This window comes from Protopterus annectens, chromosome 12.part0 (genome assembly GCF_019279795.1).
Source record: "Protopterus annectens isolate FY-2018-M chromosome 12.part0, PAN1.0, whole genome shotgun sequence".
Classification (NCBI taxonomy): domain Eukaryota; kingdom Metazoa; phylum Chordata; order Ceratodontiformes; family Protopteridae; genus Protopterus; species Protopterus annectens.
In genome coordinates this window covers 905,338,766-905,364,223 of record NC_056746.1, presented here as the reverse complement: position 1 = coordinate 905,364,223, position 25,458 = coordinate 905,338,766, and positions in this window count along the sequence as shown.

The following is a 25,458-nucleotide window of genomic DNA, read 5'->3' as shown; positions in this document are numbered from 1 at the left end:
GTGTATGTTCTCATACATCTGTCTTAACATGTCCCTCCAGAATACTAATAATCTCCTCCAGCTTATATTTTAATTTTCCATCTTTGTTTTTCATGATATCTATTTTCTTCCCATTATATTTACAATCTTTATCTAAAAAGCCAGTACTTATTTTTCCTTCAAAAAATATCACTGCCTGAACAATATTTTTTTTAGCTTTCTCCTTATTCTACTTTGTCATATAATTTCTCCCATCTTCTTCATAATTCTTGTACTTTCCACTTCTAATAAATTGTCATAGTTTTCCCTTTGTCTGTTATATTTTTTCTTTTTCTATCTGAATTTATTTTTTATATTTGCTTTTTACATTAACTACCAATATGTTATTTCTTTTTGTGAGTATTCTGTATTTAACTTATTCCTTATAAACTTTTTATCCCTTTTCCTTCCTTTATTTCTTTTTCTCCCCTTTAACTGCCCACACTGCTCTTTGATCAGAAAAGAAAACACTTCTTTACTTCATCCTTTAACTTCCCTCATATGTTCTGAACATAATCTATTTCTGTCCTCAGATTCACTCTCTTGTATGCAAATTTTCTTTCTTTTCCTAATCTTAGTCTATCATTTTTCATTAATTCTTTTGTTATTTTAATATCTGGTCTTACTTTGCCTTTTTTCCCTTAAATTATAATTAAAATTACCTAACATGATAACAGATAAGTTAATTATTATATAGTTTTATCTTGTCAAACATATTTTTTCTTTCCCACACATTTGGATATGTATATAACACAGTTAATACCAGTGACTTTCAGTTTATGGACTATTACAAGTTTAGCCAATAACCATAGATTAGAATCAAACTCTGAACTTCATATCTGTGATGGAAAGACCTTCAATTTATTTTCATCTATATATGTAGTTCTAAACTGTACTAGCTTTTTTCTTTAAGCTTTCATATTTAAGTTCTGTTAAACATGCTCATTCCAAGGATATAAAACATTTTTTATAATCATTTATAAATAGTTTCACCAACAAAAACATCTCAAAAGTCACTTCACAAAATTATTCAGTCATTTAATGTATTAGGGCTCTAATGTCTGTTATTCTAAAACTCAGTAGTGAAATAATATTGTCAAAAGTAAAGTACCCATCAAAGGATTTATCTTTACTTTTCAGTTTATTTATTTTTCTAACTGCTGGCTTCTGTTTCATATTATTCTCCTGAATATTTCTCTTTTTTTATCCCTTCTGCTGTTTTTTCACTGCAGCCACTGCTGCATATGTCAGTTGTTTAACTGTGAAACTGGGAATTCAACCTCCCAACAATAGAGATCTTTGGATAGAACCTTAGTTTATGTTGAGATCTGATTTTTCTCCCACTTTATTATATAATCTTTGTAGTATTTGATGATTATTGCTGATAACACTACCTGGCAAATAATTCTGGAACATTCTCTAGGGAAGAACATCAGTTTGTTTAGCTACATCTTGTGGGCTGTATGTGACAAAACAAGACTGACCCTACCCTAATGGAAATGCTGTATGTCCACAAATTAAATTGGACAAGAGTCATTCGCTCAAGAGATCTCATCCTAGCCTGTGACTTAAACAAAACATACTGGAGAGACAGATATGTCTCCCAGAGACTGCTGCTACACTTGAATAAACTCCCAGTTCACATTAAGCAGAGCTCCTCAATGAACATATTTAAGCACAACCTGGGCATCTGGATGGGAGATCATAAATTCACTCATGGGGTGGCACCTATGTCCCTCATGGACAGGGGCAACCAGTGCTGTTCATAGGTTTGCTCTGCAAACAATCAAACCATCTAATAATGATCAATTATAAATGTTGTCACTTGTATCTACTGGGGGTCTCCACTGAAAATGGACCTGTACCCAGTCAGACTATCCCGGTAAACAAATGTCAAATAAATAAATAATTAGGGAACCATCTAACAATGGTCAATTAGAGAACATGGGTTTTACATGGCTAGGCTTTTAAAGGCCCTAGGACAATTAGCCCTATAACTTCCTATGAACCTATGAACCTACAATAGTGACTATGATATGGTACAGAGTTTTATTTATTTACCATGATTAGAATGTGGAAGAGTTCTAGGTTGTCATCCTGCATTATGAATCTACAGGTGAATTGACTTCTTAGGAATACAGACATGCCCTCTACTATAACACTGACATTTTTGGTGTTGAGTCTAAAAGAATGGTAAGCATTGAAATTCTGCACTGAGAGGGTACTATCGCTATTCTGGAACCATACCTCAGAAACTAATATATTCAAGAGTTAAGAATGCCTGTTAGGAGTGCAACTTTGTGTTTAGGCTTCTAACATTGATCAGTGCTACCTTTATATAGTCTTGATTTTGACTGAATATGTAGGTAATTTTTGGAGACTGACTTTGCCTATGAAAGGTTTTCTGAAGGAAGAAACAATCAGGCCAGTATATGGAAGCCATGAGGAAATAGGTTCAAGTCATCCCTTGCAAAGCAGCTAGGACTGTCCATCTCCTCCCAGGCTGATATATATTGGATACCCTTAGAATGACACCAATGACTAAGGCAGAAATTAAAGTTAATTATCTTTTAATTGCATGGTGGCATCATTCTTGTTGATGGCAGTATCAAGGCTAGTTTCACACCAGTTTTAGATGTGCATTTGGAGACCTCCATCATGTCCTTCTTTATACGATCCAAGAAAGTATATCTAAGTCATTCGCTCCCACATGTCCAATGACCAGGGTATATGTGCACCTAGGGTGAAGGGACTTGAGGGCAAAAATGACATTGTGACTTCTAGCTCCCGAGAAGTAGCTAGGGTTCACCCTGTCTTTGCACAACCTGGTGAGTGGTTTAATCTGTGTGTCTGACTATGGAGTCACCTATGACTAATACGTTACCAGATGTCCTGGCTTGGCCTTGCTGCCTTAAGGGCATTGGCTTGCCAGTTGCATGACCTCTTTTTGTAGTTATGTTTACTGTAATGTCTGTGAATGTTGTTTGTCAGTGTGAAGCTGACACTTCATCTAGGACACCTTTGTGGTTTGGGTAGGGGAATGTTCTAGTACCTCAGAATAAGAAGACTTATTTATTAATTTAGGACATGGTGGGCAGGATTAGGTAAGGTAGGGATCAGAATTGACAACATACAGGGTACATAACCAAATGTTTTTCTTTGTACAGTTTACCTACTATTTTAAATATCACAATTGTTTTAGATCGTTTATGCTGTTTAAGTGGTCTCACCCATTTTACAAACACTGTGGCATACACCATATAGAAGAAAACTGCTATAGTTTCAGTATACCTTTCCCCTTGAAGTTTCTGAAGCTATATAAAAGAGGTACTGAGATGAAATATTAAAAAAATGATTGTACTGTACAACAGAAGAGATGTTTAAAACAGGTGTATTTTTGTATTTCTCATTTATGACTTGATAGTATTTATGTGAAATCATGCTGTTATGATTGTGTTTATGGTTGATTGTGATCCCCTGGCATTGTCTTCTCCTGGAATAATGGAGATTACAATTTCTCATATGTTTGTTTGTTTGTTTGTTTAATATTTATAGATTATCGTAGTAGTTCTGCAACTTTAAATGTATTGCTTCACACTATTTATTCTAATCCAAATGATTTAGCCCTTTAACTGTGATTTGTTGTTTGTAAAACTCGACAGTATTACCTGCTAATGACACTGTGTACATGGACTAGCCAGCTGCCTCTGTCAAACCTTTCAGTTTTAGCAGAGCTTGTCATTCTCCCTGCATATGTTTGTAACACAAAGTGACAAAATAAAACACATAACTGTGGCAGCATTCTGTTTCAATGCTGAAAGTTTCCACCTTGTTTGCAATGGATCATTATTTGCAGATTTAGCAGGTTATGATGAAAAGCTTCTGTGTGAAAGGCATTCCTACACAGTGAAGGCCCATTAGTACTTAGGACTTCCTGGCTTACACTGCTGTATATAGAAATGTAAATCCTATTACACTTATCCTTAAATGTCCTCAACAAAGCGGTGAAATGAACTTTATGAAACAGTGGAAACTCATTTATGCTTTCAAGCTCACACAAAAAATAAATAAAAATAAATCCTTTGCAGTACAGATTTAAAGCAGTAGCTGTTTTATTGTTTTTATTACATGGTCTTCTCAATTGTCCTCTTTCTTACCCTTTGTAATTTAAAACCTGTTCTCATGGTTTTTATTTGGAATATGATTATAACAAGTAAATTCTTAAACAGGAAGAAACAGTATGATGTATTTTGTTTTTTTCTCATAACTGCACATTATCATTAACCCAACATTTTAGGATGAAAGCAAAATATCACAGTAATGCAGCTCTAAATATATTAGACTAACCCTTAGCAAAACAGATGCTAGTTAAACACAGTAGAAACAGACATTATATAACTTCATTCTAGACATTTACACTTTTTTTGCAAAGAGTAAAAATAACTTATTGTTTGTGTGCAAACTCACCTGTGCAAACACACAACACTTAAAATGTCAACCTTTCCAAAAACCTACCTGCTTTACTTAACATTAAATAAACCAACAAAGAATGAATGGTATGAAAAGTAGAGAAAACAAAGAGCCGTATGAGCCGTATGAGCTCTTTTATATTTATCTTTTATGTTCAGCCCCTATCATAAAATGATTGTAAGTAATACAGAAAAGATAAAGAGTTTGTTGGCCATACTCAGAATGCATTGCTGCAGCAGTACAGCGTGTTGTTATATTGTTTATTTTGAACACACAAAATTACACTTGCAGCATTTATTCCCAGATGATGCAATTTACAGGAATAGTGCAGTTAGCATGCACAATATGACAATCAGTTTACCTTCAGTGCCACACATTGTTTTTTCGTTGGAATACGGTTACATTCATGGGAGGGAGGTCCCTGATCGTTCACACTCACTACACTTGGACTCAGGTTCGCTCAACTACCCTGCTCCCCAATCCTTCCCACCGCCTCTTACACTACATTCAAATTTGGCTATATCCACCCATTCATTCAATTTGCTAATTACTGCCAGCCTCCTCAACCCCCACCTTTCCTCTTAGAAATGAAACATTATTACATCATCATAATAAACCACTCCTGCTGAATTCACTGTTCATTTTATTTCCTCCTACACCACTCTTCTTCTGCTGCACTTTATAACTTCCACGATCTTTTCCAATGTATCTGCATTCATAACTCTGCACAGTTCTTATTAGCCTCATTACCTGTGTAATATTTTTGATCCTCCCCAACTTTTTATACCCACCATAGAAACTCATACTCTCCTGTGTTCTTCCCAGCCTTTAACCCCTCCCTAGCTTCTCACCCTTTGCTCTTCCCTGCAACATTTCCTCCACACCTTACTTATTCCCTCTCCTCACACCCAGTCATAAGTTAGCTCCATCCTTCTCCAGTCATCTCATTTATCTTCGCTCCCCTCCTACCCCAATTCCCTGACATATACTCTTATAATGGAAGATCCCCACCCATTTTTATCCACCCAGTAAACACCCCTTAAAGGATTACTGTTTTCTTTCTTCATTTTCCACGTATCTTAAAGCCTGTACTACAGTTACTTTACACTATGAATTCCTGACACAATGACATACATTTACATTCTCCTGTTGTTATCAATTATTTTCCTTAAGCCCTCACACAAACACCCACAGCAGTTACATGACTGCCACTGCATCAATAAGTCAGGCTACATTAATACCTGCATGCATACTACCTACCCATACCCCATATGTACACACATATTACCTAACTATACCTACACAGATACTACCTACCTACCTAAAACCCATAAGTACACACATACTACCTACCCATAACCCATACCTACGCACATGCTACCTACCTATACCTGCACCCATGCTACCCACCCATACCTACACACATACTACCTACTCATAACCTATAAGTATGCACATACTACCTACCCATGCCCAGTGGCGGCTGGTGATTTCAAATCAAAGGGGGGCTGCAAGAGACAGCTGAATGGGTGGAGTCAGTGAGAATGGGTGTGACCATCTAGAAAGGGGAGGAGCTTTGCTCAAAACCACAAAAACTGTAACTTTAATTAAATACGCTGCCCTGGGTGCCAGTGCTAAACCATCATTATGAGAGTCCAATCAAAACAAAATGAAGTGTAGAAGAAAAAAAATATTTCACTGCATTGGCTGCATGATAGCTTACTTAATATCAAGATGGAAACAAAAAGGTTGTGGGGCATGAAAAAATAAATTACTTTTTAAATGCATTACTGGAATGCCAGTCAAAATTAAGTATAAGAAAAACAAGCAGCACTCAACTCAAACCACTTCTCCTTGCACTGCAGTTCTAATTATAATTTATATTCAGCTTTATTAAAGTACCAAGTAACATGCTGAAAGTAGCAATCTCTGTGATACCCCCACTTGTAAAAATGTTTCTTATCCAAAAAAGACCTGCTGCCTGACAACAACTACCTACTTGTTTCATGGGGAAAACATGATCAAAGTAAAAAATGAAAAGCAAACAAGAAACAAGCTCAACATACATTGCTTAAAGGATTACTGCACAGGTTATGGACCACACATGATAGACTGGCATTCTGTTTAGTTTGCAGGTAAAGCCTGTAATGAGCTTCTTAAAATAATGTAATCATGTCCTTTATTACAAATACTGTCATATGCATTTCAATACCCAAGGCTTATACGTTATCTAGTTATGTAAGTATTCTCTGCATGGCAACAACAGAAAGGCTTTCAATGTTGGCAGTTCTTTAACAGTATGCTTATTAAAACTTACTTGCATCTTACAATCTCAGACAAGTTACCTGATGGTCATTAAAGCATTGCTACTTAAACACAGAGCAACAGGCACTTTCTGAATAATAATAAGCATAAATCAACAATATAAAATTATGACATAAACCAGAACATTCTGCAAAATCAAGAACAGATGAAAAGCCACTGTAGTACTTGTGTCTACCTTGGATGGGGGGATACTCTGCATATTTACACAGCATAACTGCTCATTGCCTTGCTTGGACACATCCAGAGTCATTACATACGGGAGTGGGGTGCAACAAGTATGTCACAATTTGAAATGTCTCTGGCTGACTGTGATAGCCCTGACACACTTTTCATACCTCTCAAGCTCAGAGCAAGAAATCTGGACAAAGCCATACATAGAAGTGGGACAAAGGCCCAAAAATAAGGACATTTTTTAAATATTGCTCTTATAAACTTAGAAAGATAATAGAATAGTAGGTCTTGCATTATTAGTATGAATTTTCTGAAGGGTATGAAATCTGAAACTAAAATGTCTGTCATTATTTTCTAACTTCAGTCCTTAATGATTTGCCACTAATTTGCCAAAAAAACACAATTTTATGAAAAATGTACCAAAAATGTGATGCAAAAATATAAAATAGCCACACAATACAGCTAGGAACCTGTCAAAGAAGGGACACTTTTTAATATTAGTACTGCTAACTTGAGCAGCTGACAAAATAAAATAATCTACATGCATTTCAGAAATAAAAGTAATCTATAACTGATTATTGCCATTTTGCGGAGGGATTTTTAGGGGAAGAGCAACATTTTGAGCCAAAATCGGGGACAGTTGAGAGGTTTGGATATGCCTAATTCTATAAAGCAATTTATTTGCATGTACCTCTCAACCTGTTAATGCAGGAAATCTGGACAAGAGTAAATATATTGGGGGAACATATAAACAGTACTAAAAATTGTTCTTGTATAAACTGAGACACTTGATAGAATAACAGGTTTTGCTTTAGCATGCATTTTTCTGAAGGTTATGAAGTTTGAAACTCAGTGTTTGTCATTATTTAGTTACTTCATTCCTAAATGATTTGCCAGAAAGCCACACATTTTATGAGGAACAAACCAAAAATAAGAAGCAAAAATCTATTCATTCTGCAAAAATCTGGACAGTTGAGAGGTATAGTTCAGCTGGGGCTGTCTTTGAGTTTGCTGCCCTTCCCCCCCTCACAAAATCATGGTTGAATGGAGCTTCCCCCCTGCATCCATTCCAATGAACCATTACTTGGCTATTTCAACCCATTTACCAAAAACACTAATGTGCATACTGATTTACTTCTGCAATGATTTGGACTGCATTTGAAAGTTTTATTTTGCATTTTACAGCACAAACACTAATAGATATCTGCTAAACAAAGTAACGCAGTCTCACAATGAAAACAGACTTAGCATTAAAACTTCTCTGCCCTTGAAACCCACATTCATTGAAACAGCATTGAAACCCACATTCAACGAAAATACATTTTGCCAGTGGCAGATAAAGATTAACTTTGGGTTTAGGCTGTTTTCAAATCACAGGCCCCTTGCACACGAAACATACACATGCTCTTTCATACACCTTCCTGATTGTATTAAATTATATTCCCTGTACAATACAGTACAGTTTTAGAGTTGTTTGTCTTTCGACTTTCCCTGGTTAGGGGTCGCCACAGCAGAACTCCGGTCCGCTAATAATGAGGCGTATTAAATTTATTGTTTTGAAATTTTTCCAGTAAACAATGAAACAAAATGCATGCACCAATAATGACAAAACTGCCCAATTCAGAACATTTCCATCATAAAAGTCTACTCAGACTTCTACAGTCCACTAGTAACAGTACATATGCACAATTTCTGAAGAAGTAAAAGTCATCTAAATAATTCCACATTAAAGAGATCTGTAACTAATGAAGAGGTTGTTGCTAGCAAACAACTTTATATTTCATTGTTTCATCTACAAATAAAGTGCCTGTTGCCCTTGAGGAATAAATTGCCTATCTTACACAAAAAAAATGATAAACTAGTAATATTGCAATAGGGAATGGATGGCAAACTGATAACAGGTTCATAGTTACTAGGTATCTTCACCAAAAAGGAGTGCAGCATCCATCCCTTTAGAAACACAGTACAGTATCAGCAATGCATTTATTTACTGTGGGAGTAGAACCCACAGCCTTCTGCATCAAAAGCAAATATACTACCTGTTGTGCTATTAACAATGCAAGCAGACTCAGCATAAGCAGCACTAAACGTTTGTTCCCCTGCAGCTCTCAGGTCCTTGTAAAATCTACTCACTCAGCTGTATCTCTGAACTTTGCAGCACAAGAAATCTGGAAAAAGCCAAAATGTATGGGGGGGGGGGCAAAAGCCTAAAAACCAGGGACACATTTTAAACATTGCTTGTATAATGTTGGAAAGTTGCTAGAATAAAATGTGTTGCCACAATGCATTTCACTGCCAAGCCTTGAACCCAGAACCCTGTGCAAAACAGTCAGAGCAATATACCACTATGTCAGACCAGCTGTTTTGTAAAAGAGAGGAAGACTGAAACTTAAATGGCTACCATTTAGTGAATTCAGTTCTCATGTTACCTGTCAACCTCTTAGCACAAAACACCTGAACAAAGCCAATAATGGGGAAATACAGCCCCCAAACATATTCAGTGAATTCAGTTCTCACCATAGCTCTCAACCTCTTAGGAAAAAACACCCGGACAAAGCCAGTAATGGGGAATACAGCCCCCAAACATATTCAGTGAATTCAGTTCTTACCATAGCTCTCAACCTTAGTACAAAAAACCTGGATGAAGCCAATAATGGGGGAATATAGTACCACAAATAGGGACAAATTTCAAATATCCATCTTATAAACTTAGAAAATTGCTAGAATAAAAGCTTTTGTGTTACCATGTACTTTCTGAAGAATATGAAGTCTGATATTCAAATACTTGTCATTTTTATTTAACATTTGTTAACCAGAAAAGTCTGACTTGGAGCAAAAGCCAATTTTCAGCAGAGACTCAGAGAGAAACACTCTAGACAGACACATGTCTTGGTAAGATGGGACGACACCAGAGGAAACCCAGACAAACACAGGGAGGACATGCAGACTCCACACTGAAGGCACCCCAGCCAAGAATCAAAGCAGAGAACCTGTAGCTGTCAAGCAACAATGCTACCACTGCACCAATGCACTACTGACTTTGCAAGGACACAAAAATACAGAAACCACAGATTTTATGAGGAACAGAACAAGTAGGAGGGAAAAATCTTCAATTTTCTTTACAAATAGTGGTGGGTAGGGAATTCAGGCTCTTGCCACCTGGGCCCAAGGTACAGGGTTTAAGCCTGTTCTCTTCCCACCACCATATAGCACTTAGGGCATTAGACACACACACACACACACACACACACACACACACACACACACACACACACACACACACACACACAGCAAAAAAAAGTGTCTGTAGCTTCTAAAATACAATCCAAATCCATTGTTTGTGAACTGCACCTGCAATAAACTCCTCGTCACACACACAGCAATAAAGTCTCCGTAGCTTCTAAAATACAATCCAAATCCACCATTTGCAAACTGCACCTGCAATAAACTCCTTGTCCATCTCTGTAGCTTCTAACATAAGATCCACAGCTTCTAAAATAAAATCCACAGCCAGAGAGGAAACTGCAAAACTCCACAGCAGCAGCTGAGTATCGGCTGTCTTCTTTCACGCCGGAATGCTCATTTCCAGTTTCCTGTGTTTGCTCCTTCCTGTTTGAATGTTCCAAGACTCCTGATCTTGCAGTCCGATCCCCTTCCATTCTATGTGGTTAGCACCGCGTAGTCTTCTGGGGCATCAGCAGTCTGCTGCCTTCTTCCTGAATCTGGACTGGTAAGGCAGGAGTCCGGATTCACATTCTATGTGCAGGTTAGGAGGATTAGGACTGCACCATTGTGGTTCACAGCTGGGGAGGGCTGCAGTCCGATAGCATGAGCAGCCACTGCCCATACCTACACACATACTACCTACTCATACCCCATACGTACACACATGCTACCTACCCATATCCCATATGTACACACATACTATCCAGCCATACCCCATACCTACACACATACTATCTACTCATACCCCATACATACGCACATACTACCTACACACATACTACCTACTTATACTCTATTAAGCTTTCACACCACATCACACTCATGCCAGCACCCAACTAACATACATAAAACATATCAGGGTCCCATTACCTAACCATGTCTAATTTTGATAGAAACCCCCACTTATACACAAAAATTACACATTCCAAAAGCATTACTTAAATCCCATCCCATTGTCTTTATACTTCTGCTGAGAGGCAACATTAAGCCCAAGACCACCTAACAATAATGCCTAAACTCAAACCAATAAACAGCATCATATTACCTGTTCCCTGTTTAATGCCCAGAGTTTCAAGAAAAAAATTGACCAAATCAATGCCTTTAGCATACAACATAATCTTGACATTATAACTACTACAAAAGTGTGGCTTTGCAAATTGCAACAAGGTTTTTAAGTCCAAACAATTTACAAGTAAGAACTGTGGCACAGTTTATGACATCAACTTTTTTGCCAATTGCAGTAGCGAATGGCTGATTTATTTAGCTACATGCAGCTGTGGTGCCTTCTACATAGGTCAAACTTCACGGCCACTTAGACTGAGAATTTCTGAACACACTAGTGACATGAGGAATAAAAAAAACAAGTAGTGCTTTATTTAAACATTCTACAAAACATTTATCTGCCAAGTTCAGTTTCATGGTCATAGACATTATAAAAGGGAATAAATCCAACAAAGCAGGGTGGCATTCCATTCTTGATACACAGGAAAAGAAGTGGATTGTTAAACTGGGTGGTTTATTCCCACCTGGATTAAATGAACAATTTTGATTACCCTATCACAGGTTTGATTCAATTAAAATAGATCTATAAAAGATTACTTTCAATGAATTTCAGTCACACTGAGGAAGGCTGTGGTGTATACCAGCTGAAACCAGTTTGTTCTTTTATTGAATAAACATTATTTCAGTCTCACAGTTTGCTGGCTCATCTTTTTGCTTTTGGATTTCATATTACTGGAGCCATGCAATTGCCTTTCATGCAGGGGGATTCCTTTGATGAAACCTGACACCCCCTAGTCTTCATCACCTCATACCAAACTATTCATACCTACAAGATTACAGACCAGGCAAAAAACCCATGGGAGAAGCATTAATTATCTGCAAAGACAACCTTAACCCCACAATCATTTCAAAAGCTAATAGGAGCTCAGAATCGGATCATAACTAGATCCTTTTAAAATTTTCCAACAAATAACTAACCAGCCAAAAAAACTCATTTTAGTCAGTGCATACCTACCTCCACCAGCCTCATTACCAAAATTCAGTAGCCTCATCCAACACATATATGCCAAAGCTCCCAAAAACTCTATCCTAATCATTCTTTCAGACTTCAACTTTAATTACTTAGGACCAAATGCCATTTATATGTCAGAACTCCTGGCCAGCTTAAGTCTAACCCAAATCAGCTCTGAAGCCACTAGACCAGACCTTTAATCCAGTAGGCACATCTTACTAGATCTTGTAATAACTGATAATCCTACAATGATAGCTAACCTCACGATACACGCACCCTCCTTTAGTGAACACTGTCACATAACTTTATCAACACGTTATCTACCATTAAAATATAAACCTAAACTTATTACCTTCAGACCCAACATCAGCCAGAATATCACTAATCTTAAATTCACCTTTGCCAACCTTGATTGGTCTCACTTACCTGACATAAAAGACACCAGTGAAGCAGCTAACAACCTTACCAATCCCTTACTACACTTGTAAAACAAATTATTTCCCTTATAACAAAGGCTAATTTGACCTCATAAACTTGACTGGGTATCTAACAAACCCAAACACCTCCTCAAATAGAGTGACAAATCATGGCACAATTGAAAATACAACCCATTCACAGATTCTCCAGTAAAATATAACTTACTATGCAACCTAACCAAGCAATCCATCTGCAGACACAAAAATGACTACTACCAAACCAAACAAATCTCACTTTTAGACAAACCTAAAATATTTTGGAGAGAAATCAACATGTTGACTGCTCAAAAAATGTGACACAACTCCACTCCCCTGAGCTTCATGAGTTCATCAACTTGCCACACATCAACAAAATAAACCTACCACCCCATAGCTATCATCTCCCCTTTACATTCCAGTATTCCACTTTAAGAAGATTAGAATCAAAGAGACTGAAACACAACTGGACCAAATATAAACAGATACTTCCCCAGGTTCAGATAACCTAGCCTCATACAACCTCTGCTGAACTAATAACTTTATGCCTCAGATATGTAAAACAAAATAGCTACTCTTATTCAAAAACTACCAAGCCAACTACTGCTTCGCAATACTGTCTTATTTCAATACTTCCCACTTTAGGTAAAATTCTAGAAAATAAATTATCTGCAAGCAAATTGATGCTTATTTACATCAATACTTTCTTCTATTCAGGAAGCAACATGGATTCTGGTCTGGACACAGTACCATAACAACTCTCTACTCCCTCACAGATGAAATCTTATCCAGTATGGACAAAGGCAACCTGGCAGAAGCCATCTTTATTGACCTCACAAAAGCCTTTGATCTAATTGAACATAACTTACTATTTGACAAATTAAGTGAAACAGTCATTAGTGATTATGCAAAACCTTGTTTTGAAGACTTCCTCAGCAATAGATCCTTTGAAGGTGAAAGGAGGCACCACAACCTTTGAAACAGCTCCTCTTACGAAAGGAGTCCTCCAGAGTTCCACTTTAGCCCCACTACTGTCTTCAATATTTATCCACAAACTTCCATTTGATCATCCTCAGATACCACTAAGTCTTTATGCAGATAACTTGGTCATTTATAGGTCAAACAAATCCACTCTGTTATACAAATGTAGCTCCAAAATGACCTCCAAACCCTCAGCCAGTGGCTGACAGGCCAAAAACTGATACTAAATCCAAAAATAACAAAATCAGTGTTATTTGGAAACAACCAAAAAAATATCTAGAGCTCCTGGCTTACTTAATATTAAAGATGTTTACAATACCACAATAAGAACCTACAGCATCCTTCAAATACCTTGTCATTTGGCTAGACCAATCTCCTAGCTTCAGCAACACATTCAAAATACATGCAAAAAGATCAAAACACTATTGTTCTGAGTGAACAAGCTATTGCCTCTTCTGTCCAAGCCAGCTAAAGCTGCCACAAGCAAAGGAATACTCTTATCTCAACTTAAATATGGACTACCCATTGTATCTGTAGCCTCAAAGAAAAATGCCACCATCTTACAATCCATCTCCAATATAATTTGCCAGCTCATTACTAACTACCCTAATAATGAATAGTACTGTCTAATTCTCACTAAAGCTAAATGGCTCCCAGTACATTTGACAGCCAACCTTCTGCTAGGATCATTACTTCACTAAACCCTTTCTCCTGAGGCATCATCTTATCTTACTCAAACGTTTCACCAAAACCCCCACATATAATCTCAGGGGTATCTCTCAATCTCAACCCACCCTACTATCTCCAAAAAGTAAACTTTGTTGAACTGGCCATGCATTCTTCATCCTAGCACCTGAACTATGGGACTGCATTCCTCTATCAATCCAAGACATCCAAAAGTATTCAGACTTCAGACAATGCTCAAGGAACATGTCTTCACCCAAACAAAGTGCAGCTGCACTCACTCAGGTCACATTGCTTAAATGCTGCAGCTCTCTCACACACCCCTTACTTCCTGTTTCATCCTTCCTTATCTCATCTTGCCATCTCTTTACTTAGTGCCGCCCATTTATCCCAATCCCCTCCTCTCATTACATCTCTCTCACACTTCTTTTTACTCCTCTTCCCTCTGCATGCCTCTATCACATTTTCTCTGTCTTCTCCCTAAGGTATCTTTTCTTGTGACAATTCTTACTTGCCTCTTCTAATTTTCTCATACCTCTCTATATAATGACATGCTGCTATGCCTGCAGCATAAGCCATCTCAGTCATTATGGCTATATCTTATCCTTAAATCTCTGCTAAGCATAATTACATGTTTTTCCATCTATGTTTTGACATTGTAAACTGCCTCTTCAGCTGAATGTTGTAGCACATTCTTACATCTGTAAATATATATATATATATATATATATATATATATTTTTATATATCATATCTGTGTATCTGTAAATGTGTTTTGTTCATCTCTTGTGATCCTTTTCACCTGGCCTGCACTTGCTAATGGTCCATTGAGATCAGTAAACTACCCTGGTAAACAAATATAAATACATAAATAAATAAATAAATCAGTGATTTGGTATTACTTGTATTTCCCTGTCTGGAGCAGCTTAACCTAAGAGTTTAAAACAGCTTCATAAAATTCTGTCAAAAATGATAAAAGTCTTACATATTACATGAACACTGAATCTTTACTTTAGCGGTAGAAGTCCATAGTGATTGAGTCTCCCAGCAAAACCTTAATGTAAAGTTTCTGACCAAGTTTTGTGGAGCAAAAATGTCTCCAAGTTCAGTGTCTTAAAAACAGTGATAGATGCATCTCTGTCTTATCCCTTTGCTCCTCAAAATGACATTTTAAATCTCAACACCAAAAATAAAAATTGTCCTGGCACAGCCAAATCCTTAGTTCACAGATATAAAGCCCTGACACTGACAAACAGGGATCAGTTAGTTACCTGAATACTAAAGGAGGCAAGAAGTAAGCAGATGATTGATTGCTTCAAATGAAAGCAGTGACACAGCAGACAGCATTAAGGGACAGGTATGTGCACACCCCGCTGAGTAGTACTACATGTTATAGCTGAGATCAGCACATGCATTGGAACATATACATGTCAGAGTGCCAGTATTGTGGGTCATGAAAACCTTCTGCAGGGAAAAGGGAATTAGGCAAAGCAGAATTCTCTGATGGATACTTGGATGATTCTTTTCTCCTAACAGCTCTTGCACAAAGATGAAAGAATGAGCCAATCAGGTCACAAGAGTGCCAACACTTGGCAGGAAACAAATATAAAACAATATTACATTTTTTTATAACTTTGAAACATTAAGGAACACTTTTGATATGTTGTATTTGTGCAGACTCTAAACTTACCAGTTTAAAGATCAAGGGATTTAATGAACACGATTATCTTTATGTTGCTTACACATCCATTATTTTTCACTAATTCTGAAGCAATGGCCCTAGAAGTCACTTTCTGTCTTGACAACAGTCCCATTGAAGGGCACGGGAGTACACTAACCTGAAAGTAATACTGGAACTTGTAAGGCCACTGTGCTGGATATCTGTGGCTGCTGTGAATGTTGCATTTTTTGTACTTTAGCATCAGTGTGCTGCTGCTGAAGTCATCGATTCTGGGAGCCCTTTTATATACTGCAACACATCTTGATAAAGTAAAGCATGCGAATATTCGCACATGTCCTGGTAGATGTTCCTATGTAACTTTCACAAAATATTGAATATTCAACATGATCATGAACATTCTTTGTTAGCCCAGTGTACTTATTATAATATATATAGAAATACCTGGCTGTAAGGACAGACCAAATTAGTGACACCTCTGGCCCACAGGTGCAGAATACTTTCTAAGTGGTCTGCTGCAAAATCAGCAAGAAGGGAATGAAAATAAACAGCAAAAGCTAAAGGAAATACATGGAAAAAAGGCAGGATGAATGTTGTGAATTTGGAAGGGTGGCTGCATGAATAATGCCTTAATGATGTAATCAACATGTTGATTTTTTTGTACAAATTATTTCTCCAGAGGCAATGGAGATACTTTTTAAGAGGAAAAAACACTAATTTGAATATATAACAGAACTTATTAATTCAGAATGATTTATTCAGACAAATGAATTATGTAATGCAACAAAAAGTGACATTTCTATTAGCAAAAGACTATTTTCTGATTACAAAAAGAACTGTTTTATACAGGTAACTATATCCATTGAGACTGTCATTCCTGTATACCAGAATCAGAGCACAGATAGCTAATCAGTGATATTGATGTGAACGCAATTCAAGCACAAAACTGTGTGTCTATCACTAGCCTCTGTGTGTCACAGAAAAACAATTATGGAGTGCAATGCTTAATTCATCCTGGGGTGTAGCTGGCTAGTCTTATTTCTGGTGATGAACCCCCCCCCCCCGATCTGGCACCCTCCAATACTAAGTTGTGGAGGAAAAAAAGAATCCGCTACTTTGGAACATTAAGCACTTCAGTTTTAAAAGAAAAAAGTATTTTCTTTCCTTTCGGTCAGTACCAAAGTGCTTGTGACTTTTGCCATACATTCTTTTATGTCATACACAGCGAGCTAAGCATTTCAATTCTTAAGAAAAAAAGCATTCCTTTTCTTTTAAATTGTAAAACAGCAGCTACAGTTTATGTCACACAAGCAACAGTTTATTTCATGCATGAAGTGCTAAGAACTTCAGTTCTGATCTAAAATGTGATACAGCATTTGAATTTTGGCAATGCACTGCATGAAAGACTGATCAACATCTGCTGATTGTGCCCCCCTCGTACTTTACACCTGGAGTGGCTTCTGCAATATCCCCACCCTAGCTATGCTACTGAGATCAGCACACATCTCTGGTCAGCAGCATAATAAGCTCTGCTATTAGAGTGTTCAGCAAGACAAGGCACACAGCTTGGTAGCACATGTGCACCTGCAACCACACAGATGAAGTGCCCTTGAGAAGGGTTGTTCAGAGGGGTGCCGAGTAGGAGCAGCAGGAACACACTGCGTAAAGTGCACCAGGATCACTTGTGAAATGGACACAGTGATAACAGCATACCACTGCTGGTGCAGCATGTATACTGTGCAGTAATAAAGCACTAGGATCACTTGGAAATGGGTATAGTGGGAACAGTGGTAATAGAGACCTGTGTGCTCTATAGTGATAAAGCACCAGGATCACTTATGAAATGGACACAGTTATATCAAGGATCAATAGCAGGAGTGAACTGTAACATATTAGAAGTGACCTGTATGGTGATAAAGTACCAAGATCATTGTGAAATGGACACAGTTTTAATAGGGGCCCACAGTAGGAGCAGTCTATTTGCTGTGTAGTGATAAAGTATAAGGATCACTTGTGAAATGGACACAGTGATAACAGCATACCACTGCTGTGGCAGCATGTATACTGTGCAGTAATAAAGCACTAGGATCACTTGGAGTGGGTATAGTGGGAACAGTGGTAATAGAGACCTGTGTGCTCTATAGTGATAAAGCACCAGGATCACTTATGAAATGGACACAGTTATATCAAGGATCAATAGCAGGAGTGAACTGTAACATATTAGAAGTGACCTGTATGGCGATAAAGTACCAAGATCATTGTGAAATGGACACAGTTATAATAGGGGCCCACAGTAAGAGCAGTCTGTTTGCTGTGTAGTGATAAAGTACAAGGATCACTTGTGAAATGGCAGCAGTGATATCAGGGACCCACAACAAGAATAGCTTATATGCTGTGTAATGATAAAGCATCAGAATAACTTGGGAAAAGGACATAGTAATAACAGGGGACCACAGCAGGAGCAACCTCTATAATATTTTGTGACAAAGCACCAGGATCACATGAGAAATAGGTATAGTGATACCTAGTGTTGACAGCAGGTGTAAACTCTATACCCTGTAGTGATAAAGCACTAGGATCTCTTAAGAAATGGACATAGTGATAACAGGATCATACAGCAGGAGTAATCTTCATGTACTGTTGTGATAATACCCCATGGAACACTAAGATTGCTTGGAAAATAGGCATTGTGGAAACAGGCACCCAAAGTTAGAGTGGCCTGCATATCCTGTAGTGATAAAATAACAGGATCACTTGGGAAATGGGCATGGTGATAATGGAGACCTACAGCAGGAGTGATCTGTATGGGCTTTGATGTTAAAGCACCAGGGCCATTTGGGAAATGAAGAACCAACACTGTTTTGGTAGCATATATAGTGATAATAAGGAAAATGAATAGTGATAGCAATGACCCACAGCAAGAGTTATCTGCATATTATGTAGTGATAAAGCAACAAGACCACTTGAGAAATGGAGCACCAGGCATACCCGAGGAATGGGCATAGTGATAACAGAGGCACACAATCCGAGTATCCTATATGTTGTGTAGTGAGAAAGCACCAGGGAAATTTGGGAAATGGACATAGTGATAACAGGGGTCTCAGGTGGTGCGGCTTTTATCCCCTGTAGTGATGGTCATTTAGAAATGGGCATAGTGGTAACAGGTCCCAGAGCAGGAATGGTCTCCATGTCCTGTAGTGATAAAGCACCACCATCACTTGAAATTGGGCATTGTGATAACAGGGGCTAAATCAGAAGCTGCCTGTATCCGCTGTTGCTATAAAGCATGAGGATTTCTTGAACACAGGCATAGTAATATAAAGGGATCACAGCAGAAGCTGCAGGAATAAGGAGCACTAGAGCAGGTATTTTTTGTACAACTCAGGTGCACAGGTTGTCTCTCCATGCTCCCACTAATGCTAGAAGTGCACTAAGCACTAAAGAAACAGCATGCACTGCAGTATGTATGCACAGTATGGCAATCTATCCTCTCAGTACTGCATGCCATGACTTGGTGGAAATATGATGAGCTAGAACATTCTGTCATGGGTCTGGGGGAAGATATACAGATGCAAATATTCATACATATATACATGGACACATCTGAAATATAGATACACACTTTAAGTGACTATATGTCTGTGAGTGTGTGTGCATGTGTGTTTGTGTATGTATGTGTGTGCACGGTTATGTAAGTATGTCTGTGAATGCATCTGTGTACTTGTTTTTGTGTGTGTGTGTGTGTGTGTGTGTGTGTGTGTGTGTGTGTGTGTGTGTGTGTGTATGTGTGTGTGCACGTGTGTGTGTGTGTGTGTATATGTGTATGTATGTGTTTACATGGTTGTCATAAGTATGTATGTGAATGCATCTGTGTATGTGTGTGTATATGTGCGTATGTGTTTTGTATCTGTTTATGTCTGTGCGCGTGCATGTGTTTTTGTCAGTTTGTGTATGTTTGTGTGTGTGTGTGCGTGTGTGTGTGTGTGTGTGTGTGTGTGTGTGTGTGTGCATGTGTTTGTGTGTGTGCGCATATGCACATGTATCTGTATGTGTGTTTATGTGCATATATGCACGCATGCGTTTGTGTGTGAATGCGTGTGTGTTGCAAGTGTATGAGTGCATGTGTGTGTGTGTGTATGTGTGTGTGTGTGTGTGTGTGTGTGTGTGTGTGTGTGTGTGTGTATGTTTGCACATGTATGTGCATGTACAGTCTCCTACCAGTGCTGTAATAGTCAGCTCTACTGAGTAGGTTGTTCACCACTGCAGACTGGGCCTACACATGTGGCAGACAGGACCAGCAAGTATCCAAAGCTATCTACTGTACACATGTATATGTAAGTACTGCTGTTCACACATCTGTAATAATTACCATGTTTGTGTTTGGAATATGTCATATTTTTTGTGCTCACATTGTACCATTGGTTGCTGTGGAAAGCCTTCTGATTTGGACAGTAGGGGGCAACTGGCTAGTAAGGTGACATCTGTGACTGATCTGCAGCTCCTTGGTGATCACAGCATTATTGTGTTTTTTCCTGCTACACTGCTCATGTGCAATTATCTACTTTACCTCAGTTTAAAATTTTTATTAATTTTTGAAAATGTCCTACGTTTTGCTTCAGTAATGTTTTGATTTTAAGCCTTTTAAGGTATTTTGGTTTAAGAAACGGAATATCTGTAGGATTACAGTTATATGACTTAATAACTGTACCAAACATGGATCCAGGTTGGATTCCAAGTGTTACTACTAGAATTTAAATGTATGGCTTTAAAAATTCTTGATAGTTTTAAAATTAAAAATACAAGACCCTGGTTGACCTAGGAAACCAAATAATCTTTGATAAATTTAACAATTTTAGAGTGGCATTGCAAATAATAGACTTAAAATAAAACAAAATTATTGAGAAGATGTTCATTTTGATACTTGCAGTTCTAATGACATTGGATTCTTAAGTTGTATGGATTAGAGAACAGCCTAACTACAGAAGGCAGCAATGTATGTGCTAACTCAGGTCTTTTCTGCCACCTGAAATGTGTCTTTCCTACATCTTTGAGTGCTACTGTGTCAGTTAGGCCTTATTTTGCTCACTGTCTTAAAAGTTTTACTCAAGTGATACTGTTTTTTTTTAACATAAGCACACTGATTTTGTTGAGGATAAATGAGATCCCTTGAGAAAGTCACCAACAAATAATCTCTTTACCATCAAATTTCCACAAAAGATTCTAAACGTATGTACCTTTTTGTTTGAGAGAAAAGTACAACATTAAGTCTTGTTTTCATTATGCTACATTTAAAAAGAAAAAAAAATCCTTGGCAAAGATGGTTAAGAATTTTGTAGCATTTTAAACTATAAAAAATACAGATTATTTCTTCATGTCAATCAGATGTAGAGATAAGAAAATTGGAACTTTGTAGCCTACTGAATTCACTAAGGGTGGACATAAGTACTCATGGACCTTTTTCCTTGAGTAGCACTACTTCATCTCCAGACTCTGGAGTTCAGATGTATTCAAAGGAAGGGAAGATTCAAGCTGCTGTATCCAGCTGTCTTCAGAATGCTTTTTTTTTATGGAGGATCAAAGTCATGTATTAATGTAGAACAGACTAAGGAAGAAATACAAAAGTTTATCCAACAAAAGGTAAGCCATCAAACAGAAGGGGACTCTGTTTCTCATTCTTCTGATAATAAAGCTTATAGAGAGACTTTGCCAGTGAAACGTTTTCCAGTGTTCCAAAGAAAAATGATTGAGAGACAGAAAAAACACAAGAGTTGACTGGACATGAACCAGAGCCTGGGTTTGGGAGACAGAAATAAACAGTAAGAAAACCAGCAATACTGAAGTTAGTGAACAAATGTAAGACTATAAAGCATCAATCACATTTGTGAAATATGGCTTTGCAAGAAAAAGTGGCCAAGAAAGATTGGACTTTTGTTGACTTTGTTAACCTTGTGGGGGACTGAAAATCATATAGCATAGGTTCATAGGTTCATAGGTTGGTACTAGGCTATCGGCCCTAGGGCCTATACAAGCCTAGCCTTAACAATTCCCTGGCTATTTCTTCCCACAGAATTTACTTCCCTGAACCCCTGTCTAGCAGGGCAACTGACGTAATCCCCAGGGTAAATTTTCTATCTCCCATCCAATCATCAAGGTTCCTTTTGAAGAGGGCCAAAGAGGCACTCTGCTTGACATGTATGGGCAGTCTGTGCCAGAGTCTGGGGAGTCTCTGCGTCAGAAATCTATCCCTCCAGCATGTTTTATTCACTGTGATGGCAATGTTTAGATCCATGTACCATGTGTCTCTGAGGGATTGGGATTTCTTTAAGTGTAGCATGTCCAACAGCTCTAGATTTGACATGGCCTTGTAAGCAGAGATCACCTCTGAGTAGACGATATGCGACAGAGTATAGTTGGAGTTTTTTTAGATGGTCAGCATAGGGCACCTGCTTTAGGCTGTGATTCATTTAGTGAGGTATTTTTGCGACTTTTCCAGTTATTGCAGATGTCTTGAGAGGTACATACCAAATGAGGCGTTGTGTTCTATAATGGGTCTAATGAGGGATGAGTACAGTGGGACAATTACCTCCTTTATTCTGGATGAAAAGCCCTTAGTGATGAGGTGTACCACATAGAAGGATTTCCTGACTGTTGTGGCGATGTGGTTGTCGAAGGTGAGACCACTGCCCACCTGTCTCCCTAAGTCTCTTACCACACTTTCGGTGTTTAGTGTACTACCACCTATGTGGTAATTCATGGGTACATGTTTTTTCCCAAAGGGGATAACTATACATTTCTTGGCATTGAGCTTGAGCCCATGGCTCTGGCACCAAGCATCTGTTTCTGTAAGGTCCTTTTGTAGAATATCCACATTATTTGGGGATTCAATAATGGCTCCCAGTTTGCAGTCATCTGCAAATGTTGTTAGCCAGAGTCCCTTAGTGTTGGCCTGTACTTCAGAGAAGTAGATGTCAAACAAAAGCGATCCCAGAACTGAACCCTGAGGTACTCCACTTGTCACTTGTCTGGAGCTGGATTTGGAGTCAGCTACTTTTACAGTGTGGGTTCTGTCAGTAAGCCAATTGGCAACCCATCGAGTGACATAGGGATTAATGCCCAGCTTAGTAAGTTTATCTATGATTCCAGAGTGGAGGATGGTGTTGAAGGCCTTGGCGAGGTCCAGATTGGCTGTGGACTACCTTACCCTTGTCCACGGCTCTGGAGACTGATTCAAAGAAGTCAGTCAGGTTCAGGAGACAAGATCGGCCCTTCATGAACCCAAACTGCGTGGGGTCCAGTGTTTGAAGGTTGCCAATGTCTTTGTTTCTAAGTTCCATGATAATACGTTCCATGGCCTTGCAGATAAGGCTCATCAGATTGATGGGGTGGTAGTTCCTGGGATCCAAGGTGGGTCCCCCCTTGTGGAGTGGGATAACTGTTGCTGTGCACCAGTCAGTGGTCACAAAGCCTGAGGTGAAGCTATGATTAAACATGACACTTAAGTGAGTTGCCAATGCATTTTGTAGTTCATGTAGTACACAGCCTGGGAAGTTGTCTGGTCTCATGGATGCTGTATTCTTAGCTTTGGAGAGTGCATTTTTTACCTGTGTGGTCATTATTACTGGAATTTGGCAATCTTTTAGTATTGAGATGGGCCCTTTAGGTGGTGAGGGAGGGTGAAGTTTGCACTGAATCGATCTGCCAGGATATTGGCAATATCCTTGGGATCAGTATATTTAATGCCATTCTATTGTAGCACAGAGCAGATCTGAGCATTGCCATTTAGATTCTTGACATAGATATAGAATGCCTTATGGTTGTCTTTGGAATCTTTGGCAATTTTGTTTTCATAATTAGCTTTGGAGGATTTTATGAGGGATCTCAGCTTCTTACTGAGGGTGGTAAGGGGTTTTTGTTTACATCCTGGGTTTTTTCTCTTTTCTGCAACAGTTTCTTCCTTTTGTTGTAAAGCTTGTTTATGTCACTAATGTTTGGAAGGACACTAAAAGGAAAAACAGTAACTGTAAGTTAAATTATTTTTGTTCTTAACAATATTTGTATAAAAATTTTATGATATAAATTTCATGCTATATAGTAAATCATTTTCAGTGATTTCTGTATGTGATAAATACTAAAGTAAGCACATCGTTTTGTCTTTCTTATTTTTAAGAAATGTAGGCATTACAATGTAAAAAGAGAAGAAAGGCTGCACAAAAGCATGTTGATATTTGTATGCTGTAATCTTGGGCTGTCGTTTGGGGGTTGAGGTGTATGGTGTACTAATTGTAAAATATGTAAAGTTGAAATGTTTTCTCTTACTTTTGCATAGCTGAATGTCTGGATTAATGCATTTGGCTTAATATAATACGTTTTTTATGTGTAAGAATGTGGTTTTTCAAATAAGAATACACTAGGAATGTAATGAAGAGTTTTCCTTTAGTAGATCATTTAGTGTGAATTGAGATGTCTGCAGTTGAGTGCAGCTGTACATTCTATTTTAATGTTCCCATGGAGACATGCTGAATACAGGTGCAGTCAATAAATCTTGAGAGTTTTGTGCATTGCTGAGGGAATTATACAATTAAAAGATATGAGGGCAAGTAGGTTAATAAAACATAAAGTCCAAAATTATTGGAAGTGAGTATGATCAGCTTTCCTGGTACCCTAAATACATCAATGCATTTACTAGAATGTACAGTTTTTTTATTTAAAGATAACCAGTACACTTTTTCTTAAGGCTAAAAGTTAATATTTTTCTAAAAGCATACAATCTGTTTTTCACATCTGGGAGGGAAATAAAAATAAGAGAAGAACAGACAGCAATTAGTGCAAGTAGGTGCACAAGCTAAAACATGTGCCTTAGCATGGATTACCTTAATTTTAGTTTAGGTAATGCCTGTGGGTGCGACTGCCAATTTGTGGCAATTGTTTCTATCAGGAGGGTTAAACTTCATTATATGAAGATGTACATAGCTTTGTGTGTTTATTTTAACTTAATAGATTATGAGGTATTTTGGGGGAGTGGTTGGTTTTTTTTTGTTTGAGGGTTTTTGGTAAAATAAAAAGTCTTGTAAAATGTGACACAGATTCAAAGGAGATGACAAGAAACAAGAATAAAGAAAAACAATACAATCAAAACAAACATACCTAGAACTAAGAAACAAAGGCAAAAAAATGATCAAAGCAGATAAAATAAACTACTACCATAACATCCAAATAAAACACCAGCATAATCCTAGATTATTTTGGATAGCTATCAATAATGTCCTCCACCCAGGTAAGTCCAAAACCCCTCCCCCCACCACTACAGACACATCAATTAGTATTGAAACCCAATTTAATATATTTTTCACTGAAGCCATCCTAGCACTAGCAAATTCTCAAACATCCCCTGTCCTAAATGTAGAGCATAAACCCCATACTAATGAAGACAGCTTCACCCT